Here is an 18,710-nt window from a genome sequence, read left to right as displayed (position 1 = left end):
GTTGTTCATAACTGGAAAAGAGATCATGACTAGCATTATCTCATTTACTATTCAGTTTGTTACCCACAGTTGGACTGACTCAGAGCTATTTGGCACAGAAGGGTTCAATTTGCAAATTCCTGAGCTTTAAGGTGAATTAACTCCCAGGAATGCTCTTGAGAGACACAGCTTTAAATGGTGGCCAGAAATCATGACACTGTTCCAGCAGAGGTTGTCCATGGATTCATCTGAATTGACATAACTCTCCCCTTTAAGTGATAAAGCTTGTATGTGATATTGTACCCTTGTCTTGCTTTAACTTGTGAGCTTTATTCCGCTCTTCTAGGTCATAATCCTAATTCTCATCCAGTTTAAGAATCTTGGTTCTGAGCTATATTTTAATGGGAATACTGAAATTCATGTCTACGTATGTGCCCCAGGAGTCCCTGTTTACTGGGAACAGTTCCCATTTTCCCTGTCCCTGTCCCTCTTGTTGTTTTTTGGTTTCGCCCTGTTGACATTTTTGTCTGGGTTCTGACACCTAAACAACCTGCAAGCAAATCAGAATGAATGCAGCACAAATGCTCATTGGCATATAACCGCCCTGCAAACAAATCAGAACAAATTCTCAATAAAGCCTGAAGCTATGCAAGGAAATCAGCATGAATGCTCAACAAACAGGTTGTCTTTACTCCACTTGAATTGTGCAAACAGCTCCAGCATCCCACCCACAGGATAGTAGTAGTCCGAAGGCACCACCTGGAGTGTATGTATCTTTAGCCATGATTCTTGAAGTTAGCTCAGAGAGTGGATCTGACTTTCTTTCACCAGGTAGTTCTTACCAGCACCCTGGCATGCTTTGGGCCCCACCATGGAGTACTCTCTCTCTCTCTTTGTATCTCTGTATCGGTCTCCAGATTGTCTGCTGTCACCACCTCCTCTGCTATATACAAATCAAGTCCAAGCTTCTTGGATCTGAGTTGATGTTTACCTCGCCATCTGCAACAGTAGTAGTAGTAAACCCTTGGCAGAGGGCCCCCAGTGTCACATTCAGCCTTTCGACACTTGCAGCCATGCTGGGTTCCAGCCCAGAGTCCTTGAAAGTTTCCAGCATTTGAAATGTAGTAGCCCTTCTACTCCATTTCCACACCACTCGAAGCCAAAGGAAACAAAATAAACAAACAAACAAACAAGAGGGAGCCGGCTTGGGTCACCTTAGGTGGTCTATAAACAACCTCTCCAGCCTCAGCAGTCCTGCTTTCCAGCAGCTCTTTCGACCTCAATCTGACACTTACTTCAGGAACCGATGAAGCAATGCTTGTTTAATTCAGACAAGCAAACAGAGCAAAGGGGAGGCAAGATCGCTGAGGATTACCATATGAATGGACGCCTTTTCTTTCCTTTGGGCCCTGCTTGAAAAAAGTGTTCTTTCTCATGTAAGACGCAGCTCTTGAAAAGCCATGCATCACATACAGATATTTAGGAAATGGTGCCTGGGCGCCCCTAACCCACAGAAAAGCAGTTTAATATGCTGCTGGGGCAGCAGCCCCTTTCACATAGTGGGCAGAGAGGATGGGAGAAGCAAGGGCATTTCAGAATAACAACAGAGGGGAATACAGTCTTGAGTCAGCTGACAGCCTAATTTAAAACACCCTTTCTGGAAGACATACATTTATAGCAGACTTGTCCACTGGCTCAACAGATCTGGAAGGGAATGTTGTTTGGCAGAGTTTCAAGGGATGACCTCATCTGAACACTTGATACTATGGTGCTTCTCTCCCTGCTCCTTTTATTTACAGAGGCCATGATATGGCCATTCCTGTGGAGCCTGCTCTGCTTCCTAACCTCACTTTAGTTTGTTGTCCTGAAGGCTCAAGAGTAAGCATTGTCAGCTGAGAAGGGATTCACAGAGGGATCTTTTGCAGGCCCTCAGAAGGGAAGAGTCACAGGGCAAGGCAGGTCTTTAGAGTATAATTGCCGTGGTAGACCTAGAGAACTCACCAGTCACGAAGCTAGACAAGAACTTTTTTGTCTCTCTCAAAGAAAAACAGAATACAGTGGTACCTCAGGTTAAGTACTTAATTCGTTCCAGAGGTCCGTTCTTAGTCTGAAACTGTTCTTAACCTGAAGCACCACTTTAGCTAATGGGGCCTCCTGCTGCCGCCGCACTGCCAGAGCACAATTTCTGTTCCCATCCTGAAGCAAAGTTCTTAACCTGAAGCACTATTTCTGGGTTAGCGGAGTCTGTAACCTGAAGCGTATGTAACCTGAGGTACCACTGTAGATGCAGGAAACACCTGACTCCGCCCAGACAGAATTAACTCCAGTGCCACCTAGTGACTCACTTATATAATGACACTATCCACACTATCACGGAATAGGAAAGAGTGGAATTGCTCTGGCTAAAGAGCCTGGCCTGACCAGGAAGTTTTACAAGGGTTATGTTTTCTCATATGGTTCATATGATGTTTGGATGACTCTTGCAGGTTTGCTTTGCCTTCCTGCATCCCTTCCCCCACCCCCACTTTGCTGAGTGGCAACACAATTTTCAGGAATGTTAATGCTTGAACTTTGACACTTGCCTGACTTCCTCACTGCATTATTTCTTTAATAAAGGAGACCCTGCAGTGTGTTAGGGAAGCCACTGATATCATACAGATGGAGTCCAGAGAGAAATGAAATCCTAGTAACACTTTACTGAGCAAAACTGAACAAAAACAGTATATAATTTGAGGAGAAAGAAACAGAGGAGTTTTGTCGTACTTACTCCGGGCTATGTACAGAGCAGGAAGACATTAAACTAAAACATACAGAGGAAAACTGCCTTAGAACTGCACAGCCAATCAGAGCATGTGCCACCTCACTAAAGATCATGGCACTCTAACTGGTTGCTAAGCAACACCTACACACACACACACACACACACACAGTAAACTACCATTGAGAACAGAATTAACCCGTAACCCGTAAGCAGAATGCATTTCAACACAATTATCATATTTTTTCCTATTGACTCTGAAGTGTCCGGATCTAATAGATTTCCTGTCTGCCACCAATGTATATTTCATCTCTCCATTAAATTCTGCCACTTAAAAGTTTCAAGAATTACAACTGTGAATGCTGCCATCCCTCACATTTTCAATCTAAGCTGCTGTCAGTCTTTGCATACAGTGCCACCAAGAATGACATACTAGCCATGACTACAGATTCTTCCAAGAATAATGGCTACAATTTAAATGGCACTTGAGTATCCTGTGCACATTACATACCTGATCACCCCAGTCATTACAACCAGCAGGCAATGTAAGGCCAGTGCGGGTTTTTTCCTGGGGGTACTCAAGGCTATGCAGTACCGGCACCTATTTTTTCTAGAAGAAAAGCACTAGTAGGGCAATATCATTAATATCCCAATATCATAGATAAGAGGGCTAAGAGCAAATGTCTTGCCTCAGGTTATCCAGAGAGCTACATCACATAGGGAAGCTCTGAACCAGGAATTTCCTGGTTCACATCTCAGCCTCCCAACCAATTTGCTGTACTAGTCAACAGCACTCTTTTAAGTACCTTATAGTTATATCAGTGAAGATAACCTTTAAAAGAATTATGTAAAGCATCATTTTCAGTGACTACTTCATCCAGTGATTTTCGGCAAGTTAGGAAGAACACTTATTAAGCAAGCTTTTAATGGAAGCGTTTGGTGTGTTCTTTGATATGCCTCTTATTTATTTAAACTTTATCCAGTCCATCTTTTTTAAAATCTCAGCGCAGAATGCAATAATAAGAGCAACAAGAAATACTTTTAAAAAACAGGATTAAAATATACTAAAAAATAATAATCAATATATAAAAGTAAACATGTATATCTTAGGTGTTAATTAGCCAAGCTATTTGTGATATAAACAACATTGCCCTTGTCAACTGTCAAAATAACTATTTCCTTTTTAAATAGTTATACATGTCTGCCGTTTTTGAATTTCCTTTCCCTCTGATCTCACTCTACTTTGCTCCCTTGCCTGCCAATTTAGAATTACATTCCAGGCATCTGATGAATGTGCTCTGCAAAATCTTGTTGTTTAGTCGTTTAGTCGTGTCTGACTCTTTGTGACCCCATGGACCAGAGCATGCCAGGCACCCCTGTCTTCCACTGCTGCCCACAGTTTGGTCAAACTCATGTTAGTAGCTTTGTGAACACTGTCCAACCATCTCGTCCTCTGTCGTCCCCTTCTCCTTGTGCCCTCAATCTTTCCCAATACCAGGGTCTTTTCCAGGGAGTCTTTTCTTCTCATGAGGTGGCCAAAGTATTGGAGCCTCAGCTTCACGATCTGCCCTTCCAGTGAGCACTCAGGGCTGATTTCCTTCAGAATGGAGAGGTTTGATCTTCTTGCAGTCCATGGGACTCTCAAGAGTCTCCTTCAGCACCATAATCTTACACTGCAAAATCTTACACTGTTGAGAGCAGTTCACAACAGTATGAACTGTTTAAACAATAATAAATACATTAAGTGCAATTCGAAATCTACTTTAAAATTTGTATAGTAAAGATGTTTTTAAAACATAGTAAACATTTTATAACCAATGCCAGCACATTTACTGCACAAAATATTTTCCCCTCGCTTTCCTAATAAGTTACAATGCTTGCAAAATGTCTGTAAATCTGTATTTTGGCAAGCCATTCTTAAGAGCTAATTCTACAGTTTTGAGGCCAATATCAAAGTTTGTAAAGTTCATTTTTAAAAGAAATTTGTTCTACTTCAAGTAGAACATGTCTTAAAAGGAACTAGTTTCAGTTCAACCCTTTACAAAATGAACTGGTTCATGGTTAGTTCACAGTTCAATTCAAGTGCATCCAAAGATCCTCATCAAAAATATTTTCATTCTGAATGTTACAAGCTGCTGTGCTGAAGTATGAAATATACCTGGGTGTTGGGAACCTTTGGCTCTCCCGGTGTTGCTAAACTACATATCCCATCAGCCATAGCAAGCATGGCCAGTGACCAGGGATTATCAGAGTTGTAGTTCAGCAACATCTGGAGGGCTACAGGTTCCCCACACCTGTGATATACTTAAGAAGGCTTTTCTAGGGGTTGGACTATATCACCTTTGTAGTCCCTTCTATACAACTCTCTGATTCTATGATAAAGCTAAGAAGACATCAAAACACACATACAACAGAATGTGAATTGTTTGATTTATTTCCCCCAACAATTGTTATATTTAAGCTTAAAGGCCCCAATAATCTATAGAGTAAGGACAACATGTAAGAGAATAAAGTTGAAGGTTAACTAGAAATCATTCAAATATCTATCCCAAAATCAATTCACTTTCAGTTCACTCAACAACTATGAGAACCGCTTTCAGGAGCAGCTCAGAGATTTTTGGGCGAATTTTATGAACTTTGTAAACTAGCTTATTCCAAGCACTGACAGCTACAGGTAATTCATTTCCTGTAGCAGTAAGGTGCTTTTGAGAGCCTTTTGGATCTAGAAAGTAAGATACAAGTATTATGAAAAAAATAAAAAGGAACAATTCTGCATAAAATGCATGTACCACTTTTAAGGGCACACAAAGGTGACTTTACAGTTTACCATTAGCACTGTGATTAATATAGCTATTGCCATATGGTTCTGCCGTCCCCCCCCCCCCCAAAAAAAAATGCTGCTTAATTAAAAATATTATGGACCACTTCTCAAACAAAAATTTCACAAAGTGGTTCTCAACAATATTTATTGTGCCCACTTGCCAATTACTCTCCCCCACAATGACAGAAATATCCAAAGCCTGGAAGAATATTTGGAAACAGTGGGTGGTTGAAATGTTAGAATAAAGAGAAAAGGCTAGGAATGTTCCCTGTGGGAAGTAGCTGTCCCGTAGAGTGACCAGGTGTCCTCATTGTTACCATTTAGACTGCTGTTTCCAAGGGATGCCTGGGCTTTCTGCATGTCCAGTACTGGACATACAGGATGAGACAAGGTCTGCAGTGGGTGATCTTCCTTGTATTTTTACTAAAAGCAAGCCAGAAGCTCAGCTTGCTGTAGGATGCTGGTGCTACACAAATTGAAACCTCAGGGCCATCCTCCTGGGAAGGGAAATTATGTCATGTTCATTTCCTTTCCAGAGACAGCATTTTAAAAAATGGCTGCCTGGGGAATGACAACTCTTGTCCCTGGGATGAAATTATAGTCAAAGGAAGGAATAGGATTAAAATCTCAGCTGCTGACTTGCCTTTAGGAAAGAAAACCTGAACCTTCACATCAGGTTCTAATACCTAGTAAGTCCAGACTACAACTCCCATCACCCATGGTATCTGGGACTGATGGGAGTTCAAAAATTTCCAGAGGGCTACAGAAACCCATCCCTAACATAAAGGAAGCCACTGAGGAGAGCATTTTAAAGCAGTCTCTGTATGGCGACCATTTTGTATGCATCAGCCTTGAGGAGGTAAGTCTGGAATCCTAAACCCACTTACCTGAGACTAAGCCACACTAAATTCAATAGGACTTACTACTGTACTAAGAAGACATGGTTAAGTTTGCACTGCAAGTTGTGAAGTGGGACACAGATTTCATGACAGGATGTTTTCAAAAGCATTTGCCATGCCTAAACCCACCATCTCAGATAGTTGAAACTACTCTTATTTACTTGGGGATTAGAAGATTATTATTTTTCCTTGTTGAAAACATCACTGCAGGCCACTGCTCTTGAACAATTCCCAGTGCTACAGAAAATGATCCAAAACATTTCTCTTCCCTGAAGACTAATTAAAAGAAGCGTATTGTTTTGACAACTGCTTTGCCAGTCAGAAACTTAAATCCTGAGTTTAGATTCAATATATTATACATGCAGATGCTCTTTGGCTTGCTAATATTCCTCAAATGTATGTCCCAAATGCTGTAATTTGATCCCAAGAAGGGAAGAAAATGGAGAAGAGCTAAATGTCTGGGGGGCTGCTTTGATGGGAAATACTGTGTAGTCATAAATAAAATAAACAGCTGTGGAATGTTTATTATTTTATTTATTTATTACTGTATCTGCATCCCACCACCCTTTTACTTATTATTACATCTGTATCCCACCTCAAAACAGTAGGTTGAAAAAAAGTGTGTCCCACCCACCCCCATTATTAACCAACCCACCCTGAGTTCCAAAAATCTGAGGTCCATTGTGAGAATGTAAAACTGTTTTAAGTACAAGCTTTCCAATATATCCAACTTTCAGAAAATAGTGGATTTTTAAAAGAAGCTGTTTAACACCCAACCCTGCTGATAAAGCAGAAGCTAAGGTTACATTGGAGATGGTGGTGAATGAACAATTAAGTTAAGTGACAGTCCTAAGGGGCAGAAAGGAAATGGGATGTTCTGTTGTGGTACACACCCACTGTGACATCACCATGGTGGGGCAGCACCACAACAAGAAAGATACTGTTTGCATGCACTTTCATTTGCACACAGCATACCCTGCAAGTATCCTGGAAAAAACAGGACCTCCCCCATTTTTTCCCATGTGAGAGCATGCCCCCCCCCAAATGCATCTTTTGGGCTCTGTGTTCTTGTGTTGAGCCATGTGATTCACACAGGAGACACACATTCTGGTTTGGGGACTCAACATGTTGAAGGGTATGCAGACTGGCATAAGTGGATTTATTTACTTTTAAAAACTTGTTTTGCTTCAATGTTTCAGGAGCTTGTCCTACTCTCGAGTAGGACCCTGGTAGAGACACATGCCCAACTGGCATGTTCTCTCCCTCCTGGTCGATCATTCGGGAGCTTCAAAAGCTTTCTTCTGCCCGAACATCACAGCGACTGATGCCAACGGACATCAGCACACTCAGGGATCCGCAGAGTTCGCAGTTGCGTGACAGACCTCAGCAACTCAGCATTTTGGCTAATCTACTTTATTTACATATAAACACACATGGAGCATTGCATGGCTCCCTCTCTCTCTAGCATCAGACAGCAAAGAGAAAGAACGAAGGACAATAGTCCCACTTCACGGAACACAGTAACACAAACATCCTGTCTCCGTCACTTCCCACTCTGGAGTCAAAACATATACCATCATGTGATAGACAACAATCCCATGATTCCAATCACAGAGCAGGAATCTTAACACAGTGCTGGTTTGTGGGGGGAAACTCACTAACTTGTGGAAACAGGATATGTCTGGATTTGGGTTGATGCTGCATGCACAATATTCTAACAAGCAAACCCGGCATACAGAGCACACTGGATGCACACTAAACTGTAGTGTGTGCACAGACTCTCAGTCTGGGGAATTGGAAGGAGTTGATCATGACAGCCAGGTTAGGTATTCAAGACTACCACCATGTTTGAAAATTTTAACAAAGGCATTGAAGCTGTAATCCTGAATCAGTGGTGCTGTAAAAGGAATATTGCATAACCCTATCACATTGTGAAACTGATATTGCTGGATGAATGGAAGTCATTTTCATGAAAACAGCCATAATATGTGCCTGGCCCTTCCCTATTTAGTGGCTTTCTGGCTGCCCTTAGAATAAATGAAATGCAGTGTACTTGTGCATAAGGGATAATTCCACCTGAGCTCCTCAACACAATGAAGCAAATTCCAATCCGGTTGCTCTTCTGTCTTCTTGAAGAAAGACAGTAACTTTCTTGTAAATCTCCCAAATTCTCCTCTAAGCCAAGGGTGGGGAACTTCCAGTCTGCAGACCGATCTGGTGTCACACCTAATGTGGGAAACTAAGTCACATAGCCATTTCTGACATAAAGCAGGGATGACTTCAGCTGATGAGTGGGAAGTTCAGTCCTGCTGGACTGGCTATATTGCTTAGTTCCCTGTGGGGAACTCAGTCGTTCATCCTTGCCTTGCAGAAAGCTCTGAAAAAGACCCTTGCACTGTGGTTCCTAAGTGCTTGGCATCTGACATCATAATGACACCAGGTGATTGACTGGTGAGTTCTCCCACCCACCTATCAAAGTTGGTCTGCAAGGGTAGGACAGAAAAGCCCCAAAGGTTCCTCTGCTTTAAGCCTTCCATGTTGATCCCAATTATTGGAGGGGGGGGGCTCAATTTCAGAGTCTGCACTAGCGCTCCTCATTATTCATAGCATCAGTTTGCTCCTCTGTTTTCTATTACTAATCTCCATGCAGTTCCTACACAACAGCCGTCACCCACCTGGCACCTTCTGTGCTGGCGAGGCTTGATGGCAGTTGCTGTCCAAAATATCTGGAAGGTGCCATGTTCATGAAAGCAGCTGTCCACACACTCTTCTCCCTCTTGGGAGGACTGTCAGGAGCACTGTTGGGTTTTGTATTAAGAGGGAGAAAAGATGGACTTGGTACCATTGCATTCATGCACATTTATGCGCATCTTACTGAACAAGAGATGATGTCCTTGAGATGAAAGCTCTAGGATTGTACAGAGACAGAAAGCATCTGCTTCTCCTTCCCTCCTCCCCTTCTTGAAGTAATTAGAAGGGCAAAGGCAAAAGCAGAGACACTGGGAGAGTTCTGTCTAATGGTGGAAAGCTTTGTACCTCTTTAATGATGTATTAACTCCCACGTGCAAAGACACGGGGTGAAACAAATGAGGAAGTGCAGATCAGAGACTGGACTGCATTTTTGCATTATTGCAAGTACCAGATTGTGTGGGGAAACCGAAGGTTTCAACCAACCCTAAAGCAAACCTGCTGTTCATGGGTGCCGTGTTCAATAATGAGAAATGAAGAAGCCAGGACACAAGAAACAAAACTGCATTTCTGGTTCACCCTGTATTTATTTCTAATTATGGCAATGAAATGACAGTGTGGTAAAAGCCATATGTGACCTTAGGTCTATAGGAAACCTAGATCCAAGATCCAAAATCACACATCCAGCACTACAAAGGTTCAACTGAAGGCATCTTCAAAAATAAAATATCTGGTACTAATATTACAAATTATGTGAAAGCGGAACACATTGCGCAAGCTTTCTTGTATCAATGGCAGGATGTGAGGAACAAACAGGAAGCAGTCAAAACCAATTAAGGGAAACCTCTGATCTGGAAATGTCTGCAGGTGAAATGCACATTTTGCATCCAGTTATTTGACTGATCCAAAGCCCACTTATTAAGTCAATGACAATAAGCTTTTTGCTAATGCAGGGAGATAGCCTGCATCAGAGAATGGGAAAGATATATAGCAAAGCAGCTTTTGGTAGTGGGTTCAGAGGAGTTTGAAACAGGAATTTATGTAGTTTTTATTTAATATATTTATTGGCTGCTGTGCAAAATACAACATTTTCCAATAGTGGATTACAGTTTTAAAACAATTTAAAATATAAAATAGCTTAATAGCATTACAAGCCACCCCAATCTCTGCCCTGGTGTGCACGAGATTGCAAGGTTCTTGGCCACAAACCTAGGAACTATCTTGGTCTCCAGGGTACATACAAATGTGGTTCCTTCGCCACTTCCTGGTACCCTGGTGGGGGGGTATTGCTTTGTTGTTTTCATTTTAACTATTTATTTGTGTATTTACCTTGTATTTTTATCTTGTGAGCTGCCCTGAGATCTTATGATGAAGGGTGGTATATAAATCTAATACCATCTCTCCTAATCCTGCTCTTCCTCAAAAAAATTAGTCCCCTTTATTCCTTTCCATTCTAATACCCACTTCTTTTGATGCTTTGAAGTACTAATGATTAATTCCTCCAGGCTCACCTAACAACCACTTGTTGATTGACTAAGATTAAAGGCTGGTACACACTTAGGACATTTACCTAGGTTAATTACTTCTTCATATGCTAATTGCTGAGGCTCAGAAGTAGGTCCACACACATATTCCCGTACACATGGATCTTGAGTACATTCTTCAGACTCTGAATCACAGTCTGTACATATAAACGCTAATTAAACGCGTCAAACTCATTACATTACTCCCTTCTAATGCACTTTGAGACTGTCTTATAACATATCCCAGTTGTAACATACATTTCTAATTAAATCCTAAAATTTGCTAAACCTAAACATTTAGCACCATAGATCTATTGCAATACATTCACAATCATAGCAATGAAATATTAGAAACTCTTCTATATGATTTTCCTTCCGGTATATCACACAGCCATACTAGCACACTGCTAAAAGCAGAGGCTATTGAACCCCGACAAAAAAACAATGCTAAAACGGCAGGGCCATAGATGAGAGGGAGAGCATCTGCTTTTCATGCAAAAGGTCCAAGGTTCAATCTGTAGCATCTCTAGGTAGGGCTGGGGGAAGATCCCTGCCTGAAACTATGGAGAGCCTCAGCCAGTCATTGTAGACAATACTGATTTGCAGGAGTAGCTCATTCTGTTTTGATGCCTGAGGGGAAACAAGAAGATGCTGCCCTGCCGAAGTCTCACTGGAGTCACACGGCTGCAGCTTCTGGGTTCTGGCGAGATCTCGCAAGAGATCCGCAAGATCTCGCTTGAACCCAGAAGCCACCGCCACTTGTCTTTACTTTTCTGGTGGCAGTGGTAGCAGTAGGGGAGCAGGTGGGGCGCCCTGCTGCTATGAGAGAAGTGAGGAGAAGCTGTAGCAGCAGCAAAATATTGCATGAACTATGCAAGATCTTGTGATAGTTCTACAAGATCTTGCTGGAATCTGCCACTGCCACTTCTCCTCGCTTCTCTTGGGGGCAGGGCAGGAGCAGGTGGGGTGCAGCCCCTTAGGATTCCACTGTCTGAGGCAGCTGTCTCAGTCGGCCTCATGGGTGGGCCGGCCATGCTGAACTAGATCGACCAGTAGTCTGAAATTGGTATAAAAGCAATGCTATCTGGAAAAAGAAGAGTTAAAGTTACAGAGTTGATTTCTAGAGAGGAGAAAGACATACCACCAGAAACAAATGTCTTGTGCTATCTATACAGGCCATAACTAACCCAGCCGCCTTTGGAAGAGCTCCACAACAGGCCATTTATAATGGGGAAAATTGTGCAGCTGTTCCACTATCTTAAAAAACAAAAAAAGGTGGAATGCCTGTGGTCTGGGGTGGGTGGGGAGGAAGCTAAACATGTGGAGAAGTTTTGCTCACATCACACAGATGTCCCCCGAAAGTAAGTGAACAAAGTGTGAGTATTCCACTGTAGACACCCAACAGAAACAGCCTTCATACCCTATGTTAGGTTGAAAAGCAGTTTCAGAATGAAGCTCTCCCCTCTTGGGTTTCAGTTGTTATTTTAAGGCATTCGGCAGTGCTTTCTAGGATGTTAGAATTTTTGGGCTGGATTGGTGCAAAGGGTTCCAATTAAAGATGATTTAGAAGCTATATGTAATCCTTAGAAATATTATTTTTATTGTCCATAGGATGACTTCTTAACTCAAACTGCCCTATTATACAACAAGGATTTGTTCTTTGTAAATAATTAACTATCTCGACATTTTAGGTACTTTTCTATGGATGCTATTGGGCGTCAGATAAGAAACTGCTAGATAAACCCTGACTCTAACTCTAGGATCTGAACAAGATAAGTCTTGGCTGCCCCACTATGAGTGTGATTTTTTTAAAAGCCACAACAGGGGATTTTAAACATTTAAATGATTTGAGGAACTTGACCATTCTAAGTTGTGACAGCTTGCATTTCTGGAAATGCAAGCCATCAAAACATAAAAAGTTCCCCAAATCATTTACATTAAACAAAAATCCAGTTTTACACATGGGGTGTCTTGTTTGCCTTTGCAACGGCCATTGGCTAAAACCAATACAACTTTGACTTTGGTGCTGTTTGCCCCCCGCCCCGGGCTGTGAGCCTCCAGACTTCAACCCTAAAGTACACGCTCGAACTCTGCCACCACTTGTCCTGTATCAGGTTGGATGCAGCTGGGCTTGCACAAAGAATACATGAGAAGTTGTCACATGAAACTTTGATCTGTGAAGAGCTTCACCTGTGGATGAAAGGCACAGTTAAAAAGTTGCCTCTAATTTCTCCAGGCTTCGCTTATTCTGTTTCACGATGGAAACAAAATTTAAAGAAAGCTGCAGATTTCAGCTAGGAATTGAGGGGGCCACTTAAATATGATCTTTAGCTGTTAATTTAAAGCTGGACTCTGCGTCTATTACCCTCTCCTTATTTCAGCTTGACCCATTCCTCACTTCCTCCTGATTCCCTAGTGGAATTTATGGTTTAACCACAAAACTTTAAATGACCTAGTGTTTCAGATAGTACTGCTTCCTTTCTTACTCTTAGCCAGAAAAGATAATAGTGATTTTCTTTGAAGGCCAGCAATTCACTCAGCCAGACTTTTCCTTAATTATGGTATATGATGCGCATTCCCACTCTCAAATACAATGTTTCTTCACAGCCTTGCACCTTATGCAGTCACCTCCTCATGCGAAAACAGTGGCTGTAAACGAACTAGCCATGCATGTTGGCAGCAGTGTTTTGGTACAGTCAGAAGGGGGACAGATCTACAACAACCTCCTCCCTCCTCAAATACTACTGTATGACTTCCCATTTCTAGTCAGCTGTAAGCTGTCTAAACACAGATAGTGCTCTTGGGTTTCCTCTCCTGAAGCTGGAATAAGAAATTAAAAACATGACCTGTACTATTGTGCCCCTAGTGGAGAGGAGGATTCAATGCATAAGGGGGGAACCTAGTAGACAAACCATCACTCTGAATGACTGTTTACAGCAGGCCTCCTCAAACTCGGCCCTCCGGATGTTTTGAGACTACAATTCCCATCATCCCTGACCACCGGTCCTGCTAGCTAAGGATCATGGGAGTTGTAGGCCAAAAACATATGGAGGGCAGAGTTTGAGGAAGCCTGGTTTACAGGATTTTAGTATAGGATATAGTATATGATAGTATATGCAGAAGGTCCCAGGTCCTATCTGCAGCATCTCCAGGAAGGTCTGGGAGAGAGCCCAGTCTGAAATCATGGAAATCTGCCCTCAGTCAGTGTAGCCAATACTGAGCTATGTGGACCAGTGGTCTGACTCAGTATAAGGCAGCTTTCTGTGTTCCTTCCTAAATGTTTGAAAACTGGATGAGAAAATATGTAGAAAGATTATGGGGGAAGACTTAAGTCATTAACTTTATGGTGTCTTTAAATTCTTACGGATTTTTGAATGTTCAAATATTTAGAATTTTCAAGGCACTGATATTTCCCAGCTACAGTTGTAGAATAAGCATTTAATCTTTACCAGCTGCAGTTTGGCATCTACTGTGTCCATAAAAACCAATGTAAACTACGTTAATCATAGGCAATAAAGGGAAATTGCCATAGATTATGAAATATTTCTGAAGTTGACCTCAGTGTTGAACTAGCGTGACTCTTACAGCGACACAATATTACCATCAAAATCCTTTATTATCTTTCTCTTTCCCTTTCCTGTTAGATACGTGTCATTATAACTTCATTTTTATGTTGGGTACTGTAAAGCGGTGGTTCCCAACTGCTTTTTATATGGTGATTGACAGTGCTTTTTTTCACTCGAAGTGCGCCAGAGCGTAGTTCCGAACAACAAGTTCTGGCCCTGAGTCTTGGTACGAACCAATTCCCAAAACAATAACCCTTCTCCTCTTCCTTCCCCCTCTCTCACACACCCAACCCTGACATGCCATTGCTCCTCCCCATGGGCTATGCTGAGGCTGCTCTAGCAGGAGGCATCAGGGAAGCCATGGTGCTGGAGGGAGCAAGCAGGGAGAGGGAGGGAGGGGGAGGGGAAGCCAGGCCACGGCGTAAGGTGTTCACAGCAAGGAGCAGGGCTTTTTGTCAGCTGGAACTCTCTGGAACTTGGTTCTGGCACCCAACTCTCTCTTTCTCTTTCTTTTTAACTTTTTTTAAAAATTCATTTTCACTTTTAACATTTATCATCATAGATTCCAGCACCTCTCTGGTGGGTGCCATTGCCATTGTAAGTGAACAAAGGAGGCATTCATGGTGAGTTCCAGCACCTCTCTTTCTACCAAAATAGCACTGGTGAGGAGGAAGAGGTGGTGACTGAGCAAGGTTGGGGGGCCTCCCTGTCACCCTGGTCCAGGTACCCTGGGACAGCGGGAGCAGCATGGCTGCCAGTCTGTGGATGGGAGGCGAGAGAGATGGAAGGGTGAGCAGGCTGCAGCGGGAGATTCCATGGCTGGATTGGAAGTTTGGTGATAGCAGTGGAGGGAGGGAGGGACCAATGGCGCACACTCCCATCTTTGCAGCAGGGCACGCTTTCCTCTCTTCCCCCCACCCTCCGTTAAGTTTCCTAAGTCTACCTTCAACTGGATGTTCTTTGTGGGCAGAAGCTTGTTTGCAGTGGCTGTTTCTCCCGTGGTTCACAGCCTCTGTCACCAAATGTGTGACCAAGTTTAGTTTTGCAACCCGTTTTTCTGCGTCTGCTGTGGCAGGGGAACCAAGTGGCTATTCTGGAAATCATTATTTTATCATCATTGCCACCTGCTTGGAGAAAATAAAAACAGCAAGCAGAGCAACAGCCTGCCACGGAACAGCTCTCAGGGTGTACAGGAGGACGAGAGGCAAGGGGAGAATGTAGTAGAGGTGAGGGGGGAAGTTAAAGCCCCCTTTTTTTCTAGAAAAAAGTGCTGGTGATTGACAAGTCCAAATTTCCTTGGTATGGTGATGCATCATTTTATTGTCCTATGAATTTTGGATCTTAGGACTTCAGCAGCTATTGGTTTTCGCATTTTAACTGCAAGTTTGTCTATTTATAACCATTTATAACCATTACTTGAAGTTTGTGACACTGGAAGTATATATATTTTAGGATACATATTATTTTTGTGATTGTGAGTTGTCTTCTAAAAAAATTAAATACAATATTGTGTTTTAATGTTGTAAATGTTGGGACCTTAGAGCGAAGAGTGGGATGATGATGATGATGATGATGATAATGGGGTGTAATTTCCAGGGCATCAAGCCAGTTATATGCCTGGGATGAGGCAGCAACCACTAACACCACTCCTTCTCTACAAGAGCAGCATAGCTCATTTCCTAGTGAATTCTGTTAGGCACCCTGGGTAGTCTGAAGCCAACAGGTCTAAGCCGAGGATGAGGAACCCTTTTCGGTCTGAGGGCCAAATTTCCTTCTAGGCAATGTTCTGGGGGCCACATGCCAGTGGTAAGCAGGGCTAGAAGCAAATTGGGCAAAGCAATGGATGCGCATGTTACCTTTGTGCAAAAGATTAGTTGTACATCTTTCTTTTTTCCATCTAGGCATGAAAAAGGCATTTTTAGAATTCAAGGCTACATTCCAGCCAGGCAAAGGCACTTAAGGAGAGTACAAAGAAGAACCAATGAGGGATATGGCCTGGGGAGTGCAGGAGTAGTAGTGGTCTCTTGAGAGTCCAAAGAGGCAGACAGAGATGCTTGGAGGGCCACATTTTGTCTCCGGGCCTACGATTCCTCACCCCTGATCTAAGCACATGGAAGGAATAAGCAGAACACTCCATCTGTGCAAAATTAACCACCAATACCTGCAATTATCTCATCCCCTTCTGCAACAACTGCCCATTCAAGAGCAAAGGAGCAGCCTTCTATTGCTGCTGAAAGGATCATTGAGGACAGAGGCATTAACAGCCATTAAATGTTCATGGCTTGTAGTTGATCATAATGATCTACATGTGATTTGCATGCTTTCTCTTACACAGAAGTACTATTGATGTAGGGAAAACATCATATTAGAAATGGTTGAAGTTCCATAGTTCTTGTGGTGTGGTGTGTGTCCTCGGTGCCCCAGTTTATTCTCTCCCACTTACATAGTCTCCCTCCCTGCAGTTAGCAACCATGCTTTGTTTTGTTATTCCATCAGAGCTTGCGATGATGATGGTTTGTTATATTTATATCCCAACTTTTCCTCCAAGGACCTTGAGATAAAGCTCATCCACACTTTTGTCTCATGATTTCTTCTGCTTCTCCAATAATTTCTAGGCATGGGTTGAAGAGGTTTTCCTTTTGTCACACTGCTTTCCCCTGGAAAACCCACTGTTTACTGCTGAATCAGAACAAACATCAATCTGCAGATGGGGGGAGGGTGTCTTCAGCATAATTTTTAGTACTTTGGGTGGGAATGAGGAACAGGGGCTTTTTTGTGGTGGTGCCAAGGCAATGAAACACTCTGCATAAGAAAGGAAACTTGGTTGACTGTACTATTGCTCACCAAAGATCCATATTTTCCAGCAGCCATTGTCCTGTGTGGGTTTTTACTAGAGATTTCTCATTGTTATTGTTTTCCCCAATAGCGTTTGACTTGTTGATTTTAATACATTGATTTCTTTTGATGTATGATAGCAATATCTTATTTCTCTATGGCTGTATTTGCATGTCATGGTAAACTATGATTAATGGCTTATGAAACGGCAGATAATTATGGTACCTGCTTGTGGATAACTCCTTGCTGATTATTCCCATTCTCAAGTGGGAGCAACAAACCATGATCCTTGCTTAATGTTCTGTTTGCACTGGGGATCATGATTCGTTTCACCCCAAACAAACCACAATCTAAAGCCAAGCTTTGTTCTTGGCTTATCAAACATGGTCTGTTTTGGCAAAACAAACTATGATCCCTGGTTTGGATGCAATGCTAAATCAAGGATTGTTGTTCCAGCTTGCTGGTGGGAAACCATGAAGCAGGAATTATCCATGTGTTCACAGTAAACCATCGCTTACCACAAGAAGTCTATATATGTTTGCCACCTGGGATATAAAATATTGTGAGTAAAGTATCAGAAAAGCTGCAGCTCAGTCGAAGGATCACAGGCTCTGCATGCAAAGTTCCCAGGTTCAACTCCTGGCACCTTCAGGTAGGGCCCTGTCTGGAATTATGGAAAACCAATGCGGGTCACTCTAGCTAATACTAAGCAGTGCAAACATGTTGGTATGAGGCAGCTTCCTATGATCCTAAATAAACAATATGCTACGCATGTAGAAGTATTGCCTTTTCACAAAAATGTCCCCATCATGTAAAAGACAAGTACGAATGGAGGTGTCAACCTGAGAACATGCCTCCACTTCTAAAAAATGGGTCCAATCCCCAGAGATGTTCACCTGGTACCTAGATGTCATTTCAGTACCTGACCACAACCATTTCCCCAGGCTTTGGACTATACTGTACTATTTTTAGTGGAGGAAGTAGTTTTGCTGTGCTTTCAGATAAGGCCTGCTGTTTTATCTGCTGTTGCTGTTGCTGCACTTGACATTTTGCTGGTGTGTTTTATGTTCATTTCACCCTGGAAACACTGTGTGTTGGAAGGTGTGGGGTTGTAAATTCAGGAAATGCAATGACTGAAAAGGACTGAAGTGGCAAAGGATGCTGCATCTCTCCTTGGGAGAACCCATGCTTTCCTTGCAAGTAGTCTTGATATTTCCAGTTGAAATAAGCTCAGGAAGCAAGGCTGGGGGAAAGACACCTGCTTTTGACTCTGAAAAGATCAGTACTAGGCTAGGTGGACCAATGGTCTGACTCTGTCAGCTTGTTCAGATGTTGCACTGAACACAACTGCAAGCTGTCTATACACACGGACGAGTGTTTGTGTGAAAGGAGGTACACGTGTTGATTTGTACAGCTCAACTAATTTGTACACAGGTACACAGATTGTACACAACTTGAATATAATATGTAAGCATCCCTAGGAACATGGGAAGCTGCCTTATATTGAGTCAGACCATAGGTTCAGTTTAGCTCTGTATCGCCTACAATGCCCTTCCAGGGTTTCAGACAGATCTTTCCAAGACTTACCTGGAGCTGCTGGAGAGTGAACCCAAGACCCTCTGCATGCACCGCAGGTGCTTT

The 18,710-nt window shown here is 42.5% G+C and overlaps 1 protein-coding gene across 3 annotated transcripts in view; it reads left to right on the top strand.

The window, feature by feature from the left end:
- Nucleotides 1-18,710, top strand: part of NINJ2 (ninjurin 2) — a gene marked incomplete at its 5' end in the record, with an annotated part of 91,662 nt that overhangs the window by 22,921 nt on the left and 50,031 nt on the right. The gene's annotated exons all lie outside the window — the stretch shown is intronic.

Source organism: Podarcis filfolensis, assembly GCF_964270895.1.
Source record: "Podarcis filfolensis genome assembly, chromosome: 10".
In the NCBI taxonomy this organism is placed as follows: domain Eukaryota; kingdom Metazoa; phylum Chordata; class Lepidosauria; order Squamata; family Lacertidae; genus Podarcis; species Podarcis filfolensis.
This window is presented reverse-complemented; position numbering and strand designations above follow the sequence as displayed.